The sequence below is a fragment of the Coturnix japonica genome, chromosome Z (assembly GCF_054131305.1).
Source record: "Coturnix japonica strain WE chromosome Z, WE-NBRP24, whole genome shotgun sequence".
Taxonomy (NCBI): Eukaryota; Metazoa; Chordata; class Aves; order Galliformes; family Phasianidae; genus Coturnix; species Coturnix japonica.
The window spans coordinates 27136330-27144829 of record NC_140702.1 but is presented as its reverse complement, the minus strand read 5'-3'; positions in this window follow the sequence as shown (position 1 = coordinate 27144829).

Here is an 8500-nt window from a genome sequence, read left to right as displayed (position 1 = left end):
TTAAACATTTGATCCAGTCTGTAGTGATATTTAGCTGAAAAAAAAAGAAAGAAAAAAAAAGAAAAAAAAAAAAAAAAGCAGTTTTCAGCTTCAGTAATATGTATATTGGAGCCTCCTGTGATTTATGTACAGCCATACGTCTACAAACAGCCAGGAGTATGTTACGCTCCATCTGCTGGCTGCAAGAATATCCATCAGCCAGGGTTTAGGACTTAACTTTAATTATTGGTCCATGCTTACTGCTCTGCCCATTAATGGTACCGCCAGGTGTTTAATGCTATTATCATGCAGGCATACAGGGTGAGCACTTTTATGGCCCTATCATTAGCTAACTAGAATAAGTTCCAATTTTCCAAATGAAAAGGTGACAAATGGCGTACTCAGTGAATTCTGCTTACATGACTTAATTTAGTTTCTAGTTCTAGTTCTTAATTTGTACTTTCAATTGGGTGCATTTCTAAAACCTAGTATATTTTTGAAACATAGCATAGGCAGTGGCTTTCTTGATTAATGATGTCTTAAACCTGTTTCCTTTTTCCATTATAGCAGAATGGGACTCTCTGTATTAAGAAAAATTGCCATAGCAAGTTCTTACCTTTCTACAGTTGCTGTCTGCAAAGAATGAATTTGAATGGAAATTAGTCAGTTATTATGCAGAATACATAACTTATTTTTTGGTACATTGGCATGGTTTGGGCTTATTTAAATAGCAGAAAACTTTCTGCTGAGTTAAGTTTATGCAAAAGTGAGAGGAAAGAGTGCTCAGATTTATCTGGAATCTGCCTGAGGAGGGGCCCTGCTGCAGCTCTCATTTTGTCTCTGCCACCTCCCTGGGCAGCCCATCTAAGTGCCTGACTACTCTTTCTGAGAAGACCTTCCTAATGTCCAACCTAAACCTCCCCTGGTAAAATTTAATTCCATGCCCTCTAGTCCTGTCATTAGTCAAAGGGGAGAAGAGGTCAACATCTACCTCATCACAACTTCCCTTGCGGTAGTTATATAGAGCCATAAGGTCTCACCTGAGCCTCCTCTATTCCAGACTCAACAATACTGGTTCCTTCAGCCACTCCTCATAAGACTTGTTCTCCAGATCTGTCACCAGCTTTGTTGCCTTTCTCTGAATATGCTCTAGGGCTACAGTGTCTTTCTTGCAGTGAGGGACTCAAACCTGAACACAGTACTTGAGGTGCAGCCTTACCAGTGCCTCCTTGCAACCCTATATGCTCTAGTTATGTCAGGCAAAGGAGAACAACTGACAGATCCCTCCCTGCATACATGGAGGGAAAAGCTGGCAGCTGCCTTTCTTGCCACACAGCCTACAGCTCTACCAAGAGACACCACGCTTTGGCCTTTATCTGCTTACATTAGAAAATGGCAGGACCATTTATTGGCAGCAAGAGACATAGTACAGTAATGGGACTCAGCAGGTCAGGATGGTGTTTGGACTGATAATCCTGAGTTCCAGCCTGAATGATTCTGTGATTCTAAATGTTCCTCTTTGAGAGTACCTATGCACTGTGAAGAATTTTAATCAAAGCCAAAGTTTTCTTAGCTTGGTTCTGAAACATTAATGTTTGTAATTTCCAGTCTTCCTGCTGACAACTGTGTTTGCATTCTGCTCAGATGCAGGCCCTTCCCACCCCAGGGTACTTTCCTTTCCTCCAGCAGAACCGCACAAGGTCATCTGATCTGAGATATCTGGAAGGCATTTTTTTGTTTCACTTTTGGCAGTGAAGGATCATTTCCATCAGAAGCTGTGATTGGGACAGTAAGAAAGATGGTAGCACACACTGTGTTCATTTTCAAAATACAACCGTATGTTTGCTTTCAGATCAGGCATTAAAGTAAAAGCTTCTCTGTGAGTAAAAACATTCACATTTTTGTAAGACAGAACAAACTTAGAATTCTAACTATTGGATATGGTTTAATTCTTTCTCTATTTAAAGTTTCAGGAGTATGTTTATGTATTTGTTTTATTTAGCTCTTCCTGAAGACATATTATATGTTCATCTTATGTGGAATGAAACAAGGTCAAAGTCAAGCTACTACAGTCCTGGCCTTGCCGTCCCAACTGAACTCTCTGCTGACTTCATTTACCTGGCTAGATCTGCACTGTATTTTAAAACTACCCTTGAAGCTAGGCTTACAGCCAGATTTAGTTGCTCTCTGTGCTGCTTACCTTTGATAGTGTCCCTTGCACTGGCTGTGTGGCAATTCTGCTGATATTGCTGGAGGGAGAATGGTGTAGGGGTGTACTTTGCACTGCAGAATTGTGCCAACTGCACTTTGGATTTGACTCAGCAGCCCATACCCAGCACAGCCACAGAAGGAACACTGCTAATATCAAGCAAAATCCTTTCTAAGAGATGTCTATTGCTGCTGAAATTACCTGTAATGGTGTTTTTTGTCTGGAGTTGCTGCATCATGGTACATCCTGGGTGCCAGTGATCAGACAGCCCAGGTGCAGAGTAGATTCCTAATAGGTGACCTAACCGGTTTGCAACTGTGTTGATTAGATGGCTTTTAGATGGAAAGAGTTGTGACTGGCAAAGGTATCCCAGATTTTCCAAGAAGAGTAAAGAACTGTTCACCAGCTTTGAAGCTTCATAGGTGTTTTAAAGCTCTGCAGTTAATTCAGCACCATGTCATTTAGGCTATGCTTTCAAATCTTGCATTTCATGTATAATGGCATTTGGAACAGGATAGTAAATGCTACAGAGATAACCATATTGGTAAAATACATAAATATAATGTGAGAGCATTTATTCACGAAATAATGTTATTATTTTCACTGTGTTATGATAAAAAAGAAAAAACAAATAACATCAATAACAAAAAACTAGACCTTTTTCAAATATGGTAATAATAGCTCTCACATTTCTTTCTACATGAGTAATTACATCTGTCTTAATCACTGCTGTTAAACATGCCACAGCACATTCCTAATGTTCTGAGTATCTTTTCCTCTGAACCACAGATTCAAGAGAAAATGATGTCAAAATATAGGAATTGTTTCTTCGAGTTAAATTGTTGAAGATATTTCCTATCAGAAATGCATCGGGTTACTTAGATTTACCTATGCCCGTGACATAAGGTCAGAGAATTGCACCAGCTGCTGGTCCAAAAGCTCAACTAACTCTTATTCTGAGATAATTGCCCAAAAGAAGGAAAGAAAGGAAGAAAGGAAGAAAGGAAGAAAGGAAGAAAGGAAGAAAGGAAGAGAAAGAAAGAAAGGAAGAGAAAGAAAGAAAGAAAGAAAGAAAGAAAGAAAGAAAGAAAGAAAGAAAGAAAGAAAGAAAGAAAGAAAGAAAGAAAGAAAGAAAGAAAGAAAGAAAGAAAGAAAGAAAGAAAGAAAGAAAGAAAGAAAGAAAGAAAGAAAGAAAGAAAGAAAGAAAGAAAGAAAGAAAGAAAGAAAGAAAGAAAGAAGGAAGGAAGGAAAGGAAGGAAGGAAGGAAGGAAGGAAGGAAGGAAGGAAGGAAGGAAGGAAGGAAGGAAGGAAGGAAGGAAGGAAGGAAGGAAGGAAGGAAGGAAGGAAGGAAGGAAGGAAGGAAGGAAGGAAGGAAGGAAGGAAGGAAGGAAGGAAGGAAGGAAGGAAGGAAGGAAGGAAGGAAGGAAGGAAGGAAGGAAGGAAGGAAGGAAGGAAGGAAGGAAGGAAGGAAGGAAGGAAGGAAGGAAGGAAGGAAGGAAGGGGAAAAAGAAGAAAGGAAGAAATGTACAAACATTATATGCATTTCCAGTCAGACAGATTTCATCTAAAAAATGGGAGAGGATTTTATCTATTCCTAAATTCAAGCTTGGTAATGCCAGATGCAGGGATATAAAGTTATACTTGATAAGATGAATTTTGCTGACTGAACATTTCCTTTATGAACCCTATAATGCTTTTGTTTATGTGGTCTGGGGTTTTGAGTTCTACTTAATTTTTACTTTGAATTAATGATCTTTGGTCATACTGACAACTGTTTATTGTCTGGCTTGGCTCGGTTTCATGACTAATGGGGCAGAAGACTAATGGGCCATGAAGAGAAGACCCACAGGGAAGGAGAGAAGAGAGGAAAGGGCAGGGAGATGGGCCTAAAAATAAAACAGGGGCAACAATTCGAGGAGGAAAGTTAATTTACTCAGTAAAGATAATGGAATGCAAGATAACACAATATAATACAATATAATTGGAATTGAAGATAATAAAACAAATAAAATGAGAGAGCATCTAAAACCAACTCTAATGTTAATGAAGGTGAGACAGATAGGAAGCACACACACAGAAATGAGCAGTAAAAGTAAAAGGGACATCTCATAACTGTTTTATCTCTGCCACTAAAAGGAGAACAGAAACAGAACGGTGAAAGTTTTCTGGGAGTTTTCTGTAGTTCTTCTCTTCTGAGAACCAGGTACCCAGAACTATCAACAATTCTGTATGATGTGGAATACCATCAACAAAAATCATAAAACCATCACAATACAGAACACTATTTGCTATAATAAAGACAGATTTGAGTATTGTCTGTACTGTGTCTTTTGCTTTGCTTATTTTCATTTTCCTGGTGGCCTGCACATTTTTTTGATCAAAAAAGCACTAGTTGGAAGCTACTCTTGAAATGATTCTCTGTGCAAGTTTTTCACTGGATTGTATTATTTCTCTCTATTTCAGCAAAACTCTTCCTCTACTGTCATTAAATTCTTTTGGTTTTATCTTCTTGGTGGAGCAGAAATGTTTTATGAACAGTCATATCTGGGGGACTTGATTCTGCAGTTTCCACAGTTTCCACAAATCTATTGTACTCATACCTGAAGAAGCCAGTATCTTCTAGTGCTGTCACATCTCCAAAATTGCACTTTTTTCTCTTTACTCATCTTGTTAAGCGGTTACAGACTGTTCTAACTTGCTTAAGTTGTTGGTCAGACATCTGGACTCAGGTAACCAGGACTTTCAAGTTGTAACACTCATTTGATCTTGCAATTGAGCTATTCATTTGCCAACCAGTGGCTACTATTTCAGCTAACTTTTCAGTTTTGTTGCCATCACTGCTGTTACTCTCTACTTTGTTGACTTTGTGTCATCTTGTCATCACCCCCAACTATTTTTCTTTTTGCACAATAGTTGTGTGAATGTGTAGATGCATGTTACTATGCTCTAATAGCACTGAATGTAATATTACATGCGTGGCTGCTGTGACTGGCAGGATTCTCTGAGTATTTGAGTGGAGTGTATGAGCCATGCTTGTGAGCTATATGGCCAGGCTGCTAAAGCACCACCATGGAACAGGGGATTCCCCAGGTAGGAGGAAAGACTTACAGATATCACAAGTCATGTTCAGGAGTGGGAAAGAAGAACTGTGGTGATAAGCCTGGCTCCTGAGGAAGGGCTGGCCTCTCACCATCAGTATGCTGTGTTAGCCATAATGAATGCCATAGTAGATACACTGAAAGGTGTGTTTGGTGCTGTAGGACTTTTGGTAGGATGTGACATCTCTTCCACATATGAGAATAGATCAGTCTTTTCAGCACAACAATCTATTTTCTTCTTTGTATCTGATGTGCACAGATTCACAAAAGCTATTCATTTTCTCAGCTGATCAGTTTCTATCATGTCAAGGCCTATTTTGCTCCCAGTTGTATACTGTGTGACCTTTTTATAGTAACTACAGCAGTAGGTTACATTTACTGATAAAAAAGGAAAGGGTTTGATGCATTTCAGTAGTCAGGATGATGAAACACTTCCAACTGAGAGATGAGTCGAAGTCATTCCTGATGTTATATTCTGACTACCAAACTAAGCTTGCAGAAAATGTCATTTTTCTCTCAAGTTTTACATAAATCTTAGTCAGCTACTTGATGGCATTAAATCTAGTGATAAATTAAAAGAAGCCTTGAGGAACCGCAGTAACTATATTGCACTTCTCTAATGCATCTGCCTTCATTGGCTGCAAAACCCTCTGAGATTTCTGCCTCAGGAACCTAGAAATAACTGAATGTGTAGGAAAGGTTTGATCTTTCAGAGAAGGCTGATTCACTAGAAGAAGCAAGAGGAAGCACTGACAGCACCAGCAAGGATGGGATCCCACACTGGTCAGAGCAGATGAGCTGAGCAGCTCAAAAGCAGCCCACGGCCTGGTGATTGCTCCATCTTGGCCCACCAATCCCTGATGCACAGGAGCTGGCTCATCCTGTTGGTGCATGCAGGATCTCAGTGCAAGACCTGTAGTCTTATTGCATGAAGTAGGCAGATAGAGTGACACGTGCAAGTTAACCTTCAACTTTGGAAAATGTTAAGTCATTCTGAGCTAAACTCCACAGTTTCTTGCAAGTCCTTACTCTCCTCACTCCTTTCTCCATGTAAACTGCCTGAACAAAGAAGGTTTTTCTGACAGAGTTTGCCCCTGCATTTTCTTTGGACATGCTTTTATTTTTGGCAAGCTTTCAGACATACAGTGGTAGGTACAGTTCCACTTTTAAAAGGTATAACAGCAAACTTGACACAGAAGAATCTGACCGAGGCTTTTAGGAGGACGAGTACCTTCTGCCAGCTCTTTCAATGTCTGCATTCATATTGTTGTATATATTTTTAAATCATTATAGCCCTCAGTTTCCCAGTTCAAAATATTTTATTTTGCAGATGCAATATACTAGCTCAAGAGCTCTTTCAGATGCTTTCTAACTTGATTAGTGTCATTTGGAACATCTGCTTGATAAACTTTTGCATTAGCAGCCATTGAATGAAATGTGGTTTCATTCCTCGGGAGATTCATAGGTTTAATTCCAAGAATCCTTAATCCATGGGTGATTTTATATTAAATCAAGAATTATCCCTTGCTTCCTTTTTCGGTAAAACTGACTTTTTTAATGGAGAAACAGAATAAAGGTGAAAAAAAAGAGGTCCAGTGCAGAGATATTTTTAGATATAGTCTACTGTCAGTATCTTTCAGAGAACAGAATATGTAGTCATACAGTCATCCCAGGTCGGACAACACCTGCACTGTTAATAGACTATATTTGTAACAGCAGGCTGAGTGGCAAGTGACCCCATTTTTGCAAATAAATATGTAAGTATGCCTGAGACATTTAGTAAGTATAAACACAGTTTCTTGAAGTGGGTTTTAATGTGGTAGCTTTGAATGAAAGGCAAAAGATGAAAAAAAAAAACCAAAAAAAAACAGAAGCAAAAAAACCCACACCATTCCTTTTTCTGAGACTGCTTTGCAGGGATCTCTAGTATATGGAGTAGAGATTGTGTGACTACTTGTTCAACTATGAGCTGTAAAATGAATACCTTTTGACAACTAGAGCTAAAAATCAGTAATATGAACAGGGTTTTATAAGCAAAGTATGATGCACTTGAATATATGAAGCCAAAATTACTCCCTGTCTGTTCTCAGTGAATTCAACTAAATGGCACTGGCAGCATTACTAAAAATTCCAGTAGCTGAAATCCTTTCTCGCTTTTCTAGTAATCCCTGGGTGTCACTTCCAAGTGGAATGGCCATATGCAAGGTGAAAACTTCTTTAAGAACAGCAGTACATTTGCTGAATATCATGAAGAGAAATTCAAGAGAGAACACAGACCATAGGATCAACTTTCTTGGGGGGGGTGGGGGGGGAGAAAGATTCATTTAGCGTTACAAGAAATATCATCACAGTGAGAGAAAACTTACTGCCTTAGAACATTCATGACAACTGGCGTAGAGACTCCAGTAGCAGAGTATGTGCCAGTATTAGGGTGTACCAAGACAATGGTGAGTCATACTGTTGTTTTAAACATTGGAATTTCCCAATAAAACCAGTCTGTTAATGGCAGACTACTCGTATGTGGGTAGATGTAAGCTTCTCTTCACAAAAATTGAATTTGGCCAGAAAAATGGAAATGGAGTCAAACTCCTTATATTCCAAAAGTGGTTTTCCTCATCTTAGTACAGAAATGGCTTCATTACCACAATAATGTATGACTAATTACAGACACGTAATGATGGTACAGATATCTGTGCCATCAGTAAATAATTTCCTCTCTTACTTATAATTTTTAATTCCAGTGAAATGTTTGTGTGCAGACTGAGAGTGAACACATATCACCATCTTCTTGCTGACAAACCGTAGGATTACAAGCATTTGAAAAAGCAGTATTTTTGTGTGTGTGTGTGTGTGTGTGTGTGTGTGTGTGTGTGTAATTACAGGGGAGCATTCAGTTATCTCTGTGCACACAGCAAACCAGAATTAGATTCCTAAATGCTTCCAGGAGAAGGATTTACTACATAATCCTCTTCTCACTGTTCCCCACTACTCATTTTAGGCAGCTCATGCTTTTTAGATGAGTTTCTTGGTTGTTTTTTTGTTTGTTTGTTTGTTTGTTTATCCTGTTCACAGGCATATAGTTCTGCCCCCACTCTTTATAAAGGAGCTCCTATTCTCTGCAATACCTGTGAATCCCACTAAGCATCTGAGTTCCCAAGTTAGGCACTAAAACAACACACGTAGCATCTTGTTTTCTTTCAGCTACTTGGCTTTG